The following is a 12,314-nucleotide window of genomic DNA, read 5'->3' on the forward strand; positions in this document are numbered from 1 at the left end:
GAGGAAAACCGCAAATGCAGAAAAACCCCAGGACCTAGTCCAGATTTGAACACCATACTGTATTAAGCCGCTACAGACACTAGCCTACTACCAATGAACTTCAGACTGGAATGTAGTTGATCCATAATCAATCTCACACTGATCAAGGTACAGTTACGCTCCTTACGCTCTAAACTCCAGTAGGATTCTACGCACTTGATTCCCTTAGCTGATCTCACCCACAACCAAGAGTTGCTACGACCCAAAGCCAAAGACTTGATAAACAAATCAGTCTCACACAGAAAAGTCTATTGGAATAGATAAATCAGTCTCACACAGTAAAGTCTATTGGAATAGATAAATCTGTCTCCCACAGAAATACGTACGAGTTTTGTTCCGTCTTTTGATAAATCAAGGTGCACAGGAACATATTGATAAACCGGACTTATATTCCTGAAGAACAACATAGTATTATCAATCACCTCACAACTAGTATCACACATGAGGTATGGGGATTAGGTTTTCCAGTTGCTAGAGTTATTCCTTATATAGTTTTCAAATCAGGGTTTGCAATCTAAGTTACCTTGGTAACAAAGCATTCAATATTCACCGTTAGATGAAATCCCGATTGGACTCAAGCTAATATCTTTTAACTATTAGACCGAACTTAGCTTGTTATACACAGATGAAATGTACCCTCATTTAGGTTTGAGTAACCGTACCTAAACGTGTACACCATGTTGTCTCAACAGTAGTTAACCAAGGTTAGCTATATGAACACTCTCATATCAACCTTATTCATATTAACCACAACTAGTTCAAATGACTCAAATGAAACTAGTTATAGAGTTGTTTAATTGTTATATTCTCATAGAAGTATACAAGAACACAATTGAAGCAAAATCGGTTTGGTTCACTCATATAAATTCATGAACATTATAGCCACGGTTTGCAAAGAATGCATTCCCTAATATATAAATGTATTAGTTCATGAACAAACCGATTTTAGAACTTTAACCACTCAAGTATGCATACGGGTACGCATACCTAAGTTGTCGGTCTGAGTTTGGGTTCGCCAGTATCGGAATGGGTACGCATACCTTAATACACTTCCAAGTACGCAAGTACGCGTACCGGACCTATACCTTACGCAAGTACGCGTAACGGTATGTGTACTTGGTACCTGGAATTCCACAACTACAAGTACGCATACGGGTATGCATACTATAGTTCTGGTCATGGATCACGTACATGCAAGAATGCATACTATATTCATAATACAATAGTGCTAAATTTTATTTCAATCATTGAAGCTTTCTTAGAGGATGACAATAGACGTTTTCACACAGTATTAGCATCAAAGCAATTTTCAAGTTATTGAAATAATCATAACGAAACATCCCAAGTCTACACCAAATGATTGGATCACACAAACCATGTAAGATGTTACTCGGCAATTTTCACATGATCAGTGACTTTCGTCAAGAATATAAGATGAACTTGGTTGAAGCGAAAGCTTACCAACACATATTTCGAGAAATATGTAAGCGAGTTAAACTCAACTCGAAATCTGAAATGTGCATAATCGAATACTATATAGTAATACGACTTTTGTCTCAATATAGGAGATAGAGTAGAAATAAACTTTCCAAGTGATAGATGAGTTTTAGTCTCCACATACCTTTTGTTGATGAAGTTCCACAAGCTCTCCTTAGTAGTTCTTCGTCTTCAATTGATGAACGTCGTGAAGTCTAATGCTCAACTACACAATCTATCCTAGTCCGAGACATCACTATAAGTAGACTAAAAATAAAGACTTATAGTTTTGATCACTAACATTGAAAATCAAGTTTGAGATAGCAACGCTTGCGAGTTCGACCGAGCAGTGCTCTAACAATCTCCCCCCATTGTCAATTTTAGTGACAGAACTATCAATACATATGGATTAAAAAATAAATAAACTTTGTAGATTCTTATCCAAATGCTTGATCTCCTTGGTTCTTAAACATTACTCGAAATCTTCGTCATTTCCAAGTACTCCAATGATTCTAAATGTGTTCAACTCAGCATCATAGTTGTTGAAGATCCGTATCCATAACAATGAGAAAACAGTTGCTCTCAATTATTGTTATACAGTGTCATAGTATTATTACACAACATGAAAGTTCAATTGTATCACAATTTTGACAACAATACTATGATGATATGTATCACTCCCCCTTACTCAATACTTCATCTCACAGTGAAAACCACTCCCCCTTACATGATTATCTGTAAACCATATGTATTTGTAGTGTGAACTACACATTAATTCTCCCCCTTTTTGTCAATATAAATTGGCAAAGGTACGAAAAGTAGTGGGATCCTCATGTAATTTTCATAGAGATACTTCACGACCGAAGGAGAACAACATACCAACTTGTTACGATGATTTCACATAGTCGAAACTTAGTGTATTCATCAAGGAGTTTATAAAGATACAAGATAACTCCTACAATATTCCACAGCCGCAATCCCCACAAAGATTTGGCAATTAAGCACAAGTTCAATTAAGAACTCTCCCCCATAAAATGTCATTCCCGAAAGAACAACAAGAGCGACCTTACTTTTACAGGAAAAGAAGGATTTCTTTGGACATTAACAAATCACATGAAACATGAATTTGTATCCAAAAATATCAATTGAATTAACCACCAGGAAAAATTATCAATTAAATTGGTCATGCTCAACATAAGAGAACTTATGGAGCCGCACAGTATATACACAAAGATGTGGATCAGGGAAAGACCAATACTACGGAATAATCAAAGATTTTCATTCTATTTTTCATCACTATTTGCACAATGACATATAATAGACTTAATCTTTGTAAACAAAATTTCATCCTATCTTCCATCAATATTTGCATAATGACATAATCGTCTTAACTTTTGTAGTCATAAGTTCATTTTATCTTTTATCAATACTTTCATACCGACATATAATGGAGTTAACTTTTGAACAAATATGGGACAGTCAAGGTTCACGGACGTAAACAACATATCCCATAACAATTTGAAATATATAAAACATAAATATTAATAGTGCAAAAATCATCTTCCAAATAACTTAGAATTTAAATAAATAAATCTAAAAACATTGCAAGATGAAAACGTTGGCAATAGTTATGTGTACTCACAATAATGGATATTCCAAACCCTAGTTATCCTTCTTAAAAACACAAGAATAAATTCTCATACGAAGTTTCCTAGAAAAAATAGATAAGGCACAAAATCTAATTATCATCTTCATCATCGGAGACCATAAATGTGGCACAAACCTTATCCATGTCCTCCTTGATTTCTAGAAACTTAGTAGCAATTACATGTAATTTTTCTTGCACACACCTTATCTTGGCATCAATTTCATAAACACCCTTGTGAATTTGATGAAGAAACTTCACGGAGGAAGAATCACATGATTCAACAAGAGTGTCACATCTTTTTCTCTTGCAAGCATTTTCCTCCATACGTTTGAAAGTACAAGGACGAACAAGCTTGGGAGTTCCAATAGAGTTGCCAATGGGAGCAATGGATAATGAGCGACAAATTCGCTCAATCAAGCAAGGATAGCCTAACTTCTTGTTGGAAGAAGTCATCGACAACACTTGATAAATGATAAACCCACAAATGTCGAGACTTTGAGTTCCCAACTCAAGGAAATAGACCAATTCCGCAAACTCATGACCCCAACGAGAATTCTCAATTGTGGAGGGACAAAGATTAGAAATACCAAGTTTTCAAAAAGATATCAAGGGAAGACTAAGATGAGTAGTAGGAAATTTCCCTTCATTCCAATCAACACTCTTACCACAAAGACCATTAGAAATGGTTTCATAAGATGGTCTTTCGCAACTAAGTATAGGAAGGAGAAAACTCCCTAGGGGAATTTTAGTGATCCTTGAAATCAACTCTTAACAAGAATCCTTTTCCTATTAATCATGGTCTTGAATTCCATGTCATCATAATTAACATCATATATGTTAGCATAGAAGATTCTTGTAAGAGTGTCAAATCCTTCACCAAGACCGTCAAAGATGTTTCCAAGATTAAACTTTTCAAAACATACCAAATCTTCTTTATGTCCACTAAAAAAATCCAATTTCATTTCTAGAATAAACCTATTAGATGAAATCCTTTCAAAAACCTTGCCACATGAATCATTGACAAATCTAATCCTAATACAACTTTGATCTATATGTAAGATCATGCTAGAAGAAGATAAAGAACCCAAGTTTTTTTAAACTTCTTTTGAAACCTTGAAATTCCTCATGAGATTTATAAATAGAGAGAGATTAGAGGAAGAGAAGACTTACTTGATATGTCCCTTGAAAAACCCTTTTCACTTTTTGATCTCCAAAGATGATTAACGAAGAAAACACACGAACCCTAGAAAGTTCGCGTACGCGGACAAGAAGGGAGGTAGAAGAAGGGTACGCGTACCACTACTTTTATAGACCCAAAGTTGGGCTTGGACCCGTTCCTTAACCGCGACCCACAAAAGAGAAATGTAGGATTTTTAAGTGTTCAGTACCAAGGATCGCAACCTGTTAGGACACGTTATAGTGCGAAAAGTAGTAGAAAGACCACATACTTTTATCATCGGATGAACAGACTGAAAAAATCAGTCAAGGAGTTTTTTTAAAGAAATAAAAATTAACCCAATGTTCAAAACAAATTACACCGTTACTTGCCCCATTTCAAGTTACCTACAAATGGGGTAGAGCCGAACTTGTGACCAATAGGCAATATGTGCAGAGACAGTCTCATGCACAAGTTCTAGTTGATATTTGTGAACAGTTTCAGTGATATAATCATAATAATGATGATAATCAGGGTTAATAGAGTTTTATAACTCCCTTTTATTATGATTAGGAGGAAACGTGTTCTGACAATTAGAACCTGCACCAAACCAACAAGAATTCCGTTTATTGAATTCATATGGATTGATAGTATGTTTAGTTCGTACATCATGCTTGCATGATTTGACAGATACATAACTTTTATCAGAACAATTCCTTTCCTCAATCAAATTGAGTTTTTCTAAGAATTTGAAAACCCCTTCAAAAGATTTAAATAGATCTTTGTCAATAGATCCATCATGATAGTATTCCTCAAAAAGATTAAGAAGCAATCTAGTGAGATTCTATACCTTTGAGCTTCGACTTAGTTTTCTCGAGTGATTTTTCTTAGAAGAACTTTTAATTTTTCCTTTACACTATTTTTCATCATCTAGGATTTCCAATGTCTTATATGAGGAAGGATTATCTAGGGAGACCAGAGGTCTAGTAGATAATAAGCTTTGAACAATCTTTAAGGACTTCTGGCGTGCGTTACAAATTCCCAGAACAAGTTTCCTTAAGTAATTTCCCATAAGGACAAACTTTAAGGATCAGCCAAACACAAACTTATTAGGTTTATAGTGTTTGCCTGCTCTGATACCAATTGAAAAAGCAGGGGTCTGACAACCACACCCAATTTTTCGTTCGGCAATCTGAATAGACAACTCCAATATATTTTCAAGAGAATCAACTAGACAGTCAGACTCAATCTAGAGAAAAGTATATCAAAGAGTTTATATCTCAATTTCTCAATTCAATCTGCAATCAGCAAATAGGAATTTGCGAGCCCGATTGAATAAGAGAAATAACTTTAACGGTACCAAAGACCAATGTTCAAGTGTCAATAAATTTATATTAACAACCAAATGTAGGATTATCTAATTGTCTGATCTTAATGCACAACCTGTGATATTTCTATTATATAACAAAATATAATACAGAAAATAAATATCACAGACACCAGAATTTTGTTAACGAGGAAAACCGCAAATGCAAAAAAACCCCGGGACCTGGTCCATCTTTGAACACCAGACTGTATTAAGCCGCAACAGACACTATCCTACTACCAATGAACTTCGGACTGGAATGTAGTTGATCCCTAATCAATCTCACACTGATCAAGGTATAGTTGTGCTCATTATGTCTCTGAGCCCCAACATGATTCTACGCACTTGATTCCCTTAGCTGATCTCACCCACAACCAAGAGTTGATACGACCCAAAGTCGAAAACTTGATAAACAAATCAGTCTCATAGAAAAGTCTATTGGAATAGATAAATCTGTCTCCAACAGAAATACCTACGAGTTTTGTTCCGTATTTTGATAAATAAAGGTGCACATGAACCAATTGATAAACCGAACTTATATTTCCGAAGAACAGCCTAGTATTATCAATCACCTCACAACAATCTTAATCGTATGGTAGCGAAACAAGATATTGTGCAATCACAAACGATGAGACGATGATGTTTATGACTACTTTTAATCTTACCTATAAGAGATAAATCTCAATCAAATCTTAGAGAATATAATACTCAATCGTGATAGAAGAAGTAAGATCAGAACACGCATTACAATCCCAATGAAGTCTTTAAGTCGTTAACCTACAGGGTTTCGTGAAAAACCTAAGGTTAAAGGAGAATCGACTCTAGTCGCAACTAGTATCACACTTGAGGTGTGGGGATTAGGTTTACCAGTTGCTAGAGTTCTCCCTTATATAGTTTTCAAATCAGGGTTTGCAATCTAAGTTATCTTGGTAACAAAGCATTCAATATTCTTCATTAGATGAAAACCTGATTAGACTCAAGCTAATATCTTTTAACCGTTAGATCGAACTTAGATTGTTATACACAGATGAAATGTACCCTCATTAGGTTTGAGTAACCGTACCTAAATGTGTACACCATGTTGGATCAACAGTAGTTAACCGAGGTTAGCTATATGAACACTCTCATATCAACCTTATTCTTAACCACAACTAGTTCAAATGGCTCAAATGAAACTAGTTATAGAGTTGTTCAATTGCTATATTCTCATAGAAGTATACAACAACACAATTGAAGCAAAATCGGTTTGGTTCACTCATATAAATTCATGAAAATTATAGCCATGGTTTGCAAAGAATGCATTCCCTAATATATAAATGTATTAGTTCATGAACAAACCGATTTCAGAACTTTAACCACTCAAGTATGCATACGGGTACACATACCTAAGTAGCAAGTCTAAGTTTGGGTTCGCCAGTATGTGAACGGGTACGCATACCTTAGTACACTTCCAAAACCCAGCAGAAATTCCCGGACCTATACCTTACGCAAGTACGCGTACCGGTACATGTACTTGGTACCCGGAATTCCACAACTACAAGTACGTATACGGGTATGCATACTATAGTTTCATTCATGGATCACATACATGCAAGAATGCATACTATGTTCATAATCCAATAGTTCTAGACTCTATTTCAATCATTTAAACTTTCTTAGAGGATGACAATAGCGGTTTTCACACACTATTAGCATCAAAGCAATTTTCAAGTTATTGAAATAATCATAACGAAACATTCTAAGTCCACACCAAATGATTATATTATATCACACAAACCATGTAAGATGTTACTCAGCAATTTTCACATGATCATCTTTTGACTTTCGTAAAGAATATAAGATAAACTTGGTTGAAGCGAAAGCTTACCAACACATATTTCGAGAAATATGCAAGCGAGTTAAACTCAGCTCGAGATCTCAAATGTGCATAATCGAATACTATATATTAATACGACTTTTGTCTCAATATAGGAGATAGAGTAGTTGTTGTAGTTTTTTTTTTCTAGTGATAAGTAAAAGTTCGTTGGTCGGACTTGAAAAGATTTTTAAAACAAAAATATATACACAATATTTGTCACAGGATCAGGAGACACTAGGACACAGGATTCCACCATTAATCATTCACACAATTCATATATTTATTCGAAACAATTATAGCTCAAATCATAAGGACTCTCATTCTTGCCAAGGTAGATTTTTTGAATATTTATTGTATATCACTAGCATGACGCATCAAAAGCACTACGACCAAGCATACATCATCATACGATATCACAACCAATTAAGAAAAATCATAAATCGATTAATAAAAAGTGCAAGTAGTCAAAAAAAGAATTAATATAATTATCATATGCGTAAAGAACGACTTCCTCCATCATCCCAGTGTTGGGGTTTAGCTAATCATAATAATCATGTTCTCAAAATATATATTTGATGCTCAAAGTATGATTAAAAGAGCCAAAATTTATAAAACAGTGAATCTACGACCCACAAAAGGCGTCCAGAAATCAACGATAGAAGTGTACTGCTGTAAAACAACGATACTTAGCTGCTGTTGTTGACACTGTTGAAGAACGACGGTCCTGGGACGTCTGTTCTTCGTCTTCTCCTTCTTCTTCAACAGCAGCAGGAAACTTTCCTGCAGTTCTTCTCTTCGCCTCTGCAACCTCCCTGTGGTCTCCCAATCGACCCCAAACTCTCGACACCCTTCTATGAGACCCTAGGATGCTATTTATACACAACAGGAGCAACGAATCACTCACAATAACTCCACATAATTCTCATTTACTCGGAAAATATTTTTTTTTATTTTCTTCACTGTCAGCCGAGATGGGATCTTTTCCACCTCTTCTGCCTGCGCAAATGAGCTGTAATACTTTCATAAGTCACATACAAACCTTATAAGAGAAGATATCTTCCCCTGTTTGTCCACAAACTTTCCAAAATCGGCTCACAGTGCACCCGATAATATCTTCCCCTGTTTAACTTTGATTTCCTCCCACGGCTTATCTGGCCCATTTTGATAGATCAAATTGCTTACAATAGCCCTGTTTAGCTCTATCAAGTTAAGCCCAACTGATTCTTGGTATTGAATCTCTTTAGAAACTTCCAAAATCAAATCGAAAATTCAACAGCGTCTGCATGCATGTTTCCCGCCATTTTCAATTTTCAAATCGTGAAGAAGGGTGTCCCCCTAACCACTGTTGGGTGTCCCCTTGTAAACTGGGGTGGAAACATCCTTTTTGGTGTCTAAATATCCATGGGGTGCCCTTATCCAACCAAGGGGTGCCTTTAGCAATTCTTCTGGGATATTTTCCGCACTTTTTCGGGGTTCCTCCGGGACATTTCTGGGGTACTTCCGGCACACTTCTGGGGCGCTTTCGGTATACCCTCAACGGAGCTCCAAATGCCACATTTTTAACCAATTTCGCCGCAAAACCTTATTTTTCCAAAAACACCTATAAATAAATAAAACACCATAATAAGTACAAAAACGGGCACTAACAGTATATACAAATGAGATATATTAGACACATAAATGCGTCTATCAAATACCCCCAAACTTATTATTTGCTAGTCCCGAGCAAATCAAAACTATAAAATAAAATCCTAACTCACTTTCGCAGGCATCGTCGATTGCATTTAGCGTATGCAGTAAGCCTTTAAACCCCTAGGTGGCCCTAGCGGCCGAGTTATAGTCTCGGAAGGGATTACCAGAGATATACCCACAAAATCATTACTCCAGACCCTAACTATCTACGCAAAATCTTGGAAAGCACTAAAGAACCTCCTTGGTTGGCATACTTATTAATTACAGGAGGAAGTACCCTGACGCGAAATTCCAATTGCTGTATACGAGTTTTCACTCAAGCATACTAAAATTCATAAGTGACATAGCTCTACTAAGATAGTTTCACGGTGGACATCATACTCGGAGTCAGACTAATCATATGGATAGATTAAGAGATGGATATAGAAAAAATATAGATGGTTTTGGTGTTAACTAGGTGAACGATGTTTCTCATATCTGTCTGAAGGCCACTGCCAAAATAAACCTATCCTAAATGACTGAGATAGTCTGACTAATATCAAATCACTGGCATATACAAGGGAACCAGTGTTCGATAATCCTAACTCTAGGTCAACACAACTGGCATATACAATGGTTCCATTGGTCGACTTTATTGAATTTTATTCCGTTTGGTCAAATGTTCTGGTCTAAAACTTCTTTTTTTTTTAGTTTTTTAATTTTTTTTTCAATACTCAGTCACTCTATTTTACCCTAGCAGTGGTAACAACTTGAATCGCGAGCCCCACCTAATCACCTTGAGAAACATAGTTTAAAAATAAAAATAGAAACAGAAATGAAAAGGACTCAACGAGATATGGAGAAACTATCATGTTATTTCTAACACCTGAGCTCTGTGCTTTTATGAATAGACTCTTTAGATGTTTCCATCTAGTCAGATTGGTCCCTCAACTCCTAAAATCAAAATGCTTCCATCCACTTAGATTGGTTAGTGCCATCCTAAATAATCATTAATTTCTAGGCTCTGGAGTTTATTTATTATGCAACTAAAAAGTTTCTCCCAATACCCCCAAACTTAAATCTAACATTGTCCTCAATGTTCTAAAGATAAAATTAAAAACATGAACAAGGAGAAATAGTTACCATTTGAAGTAAAAGAGTTAAGGAAGGATATTACCGGGTTGCATGAGATTGGGTTACCTCCCAAGAAGTGCTAAGTTTAAAGTCTTCAGCCAGACTTAGGAAAGGTTTAGTCAACTCGAACCGTATAACAGTAATCGGAATAACTGTGGGTCTTCAAAACCAAAAAGAGCTGACAAAAGGAGACTGCCACAAGCCAGAGAGTGATAGTCTTCCTTAAACAGATGTGTCGGTCCTAATCTCCTAAAATAATTAGGTTTACTCTCAAACTTAAAAATTGACACATTTTAAACTCATATGTTCCCATAATTGGTAGAAAAGTTTTTGGTGGGAAAACAAAATCGATCTTGGAATCATAGCCTGGGTAAACCACATCAACCATAGGATGGGTTTCTAACGACTGAATTTCCTTATGGACACCATTTGATTCAGGAAAACGTGTATGAAGATAATCTTTTAGAATGGTCGAGGCATTGATGTCAAGTCCCAAGTGAGGGACCTTTTGAAGAGTTAAATCACACGGAGAACGATAATCACCCCCAAACTTAGAGTTTTTTGCGTCTCTAGATAGACTGGTCACAATCTCCCTAATTTCTAGGTCATCAGATTCCTGAAAATGGGCAATTGATTCTTCTAAGTCAGATTCATCCTCACTAATCTCTACGAGTTCATCTAAGACTACTGTTTCCAAATCGTTCGACTCGAAAACAGAATTCTCAATATAAACCGGTTCCTCTAAACCATCATCATATAAAGGATTATAAGAGAAAGTTTCTAATAAAAGCTCATTAACTAAGGTGTTAATCAAAGTTACTTCCTCCGATCCATTAATAAGTTCATCAAATAATGGATTGTCCAATACTCTATAGGATAAAGGATCATGAACTGCATCGTCTAAAACGGTAGTATCTCTAGTCATATCCACATACTTTTGAATAGGTGAATAATCATTAAAATTATTGGGATCTGAACCAGAAATAATATTATCATTATGAAGCTCAAATGGAGTAACTAGTTCCGGATCACTATGCCTACAAATGTATGATTCTTCATCAATATTATCTTCATCATAATCATCATGAACCTCATCTAAAGTAGTGTCTTTTATTCTAACCTCGTCCTCTAGATTGGGCAAATATTCATTATTGATATCAATGGTAGAATTGGAAACACTATTTTGGAAATTTATATTATTTCGAGTAGCATTAGCTAACTATTCATTTTCTGCCTCTAAACGTGCTTGAATTTCACTGAGTGTAACACTTATACGTTCACAAGTCTCATTGAATATCTTAGACCGTTGTGTACTCTCTTCTCTTGAACTAACTGCATGTTCATACTCCCTTCGAACTTGTTGGTAGGTTTCTTCTAGAGATTGAACACGTTTAGAAATGTCATAATCAGGACTAGTTTTTAAGTAATTTTCCAAAAACGCATGACTAGTACTATAATATTCCTGATTTTTTAAGACCAATTCGTGTGTGGATAGTAATTGGGCTCACTATGGTATGAACCATAACCTTGAAAAGGTTGGCATTCCCAATTACTATTCCCATCATGGTCATAAAACTGATGATGTCCATATTCAAATTCAGGTCGATACTCATTGTATTGGCTTCTATCATACCAGTTGGACATTCTTAATTGCAAGGGAATTCTACACAACCACAAACAAGGCCGACTCGACTCCACAAAAACAAGTCTAAAGATTTCTAGCAAACAAAAAGAATGATGGATCCACTTAGATTGTTTCTAGACCAGCTTCTATCTTTCGAAAGGGAATTCGTTGTAATTTGAGCAAACCCCTCTGGAATCAATCCGAGTCAAAGCAAGTTGAATATAGGCGAGGGAAGCTTAGTAGAGCTTTGATACCCAAGGCCTCACCGCATTAGAAGGCGGCGAAGTCACGCATTCAACTCACAGAAACCATCATGAACTTTGAAGTGTGCTTAAAGAGCAA

This window comes from Papaver somniferum, unplaced genomic scaffold (assembly GCF_003573695.1).
Source record: "Papaver somniferum cultivar HN1 unplaced genomic scaffold, ASM357369v1 unplaced-scaffold_15, whole genome shotgun sequence".
NCBI lineage: Eukaryota > Viridiplantae > Streptophyta > Magnoliopsida > Ranunculales > Papaveraceae > Papaver > Papaver somniferum.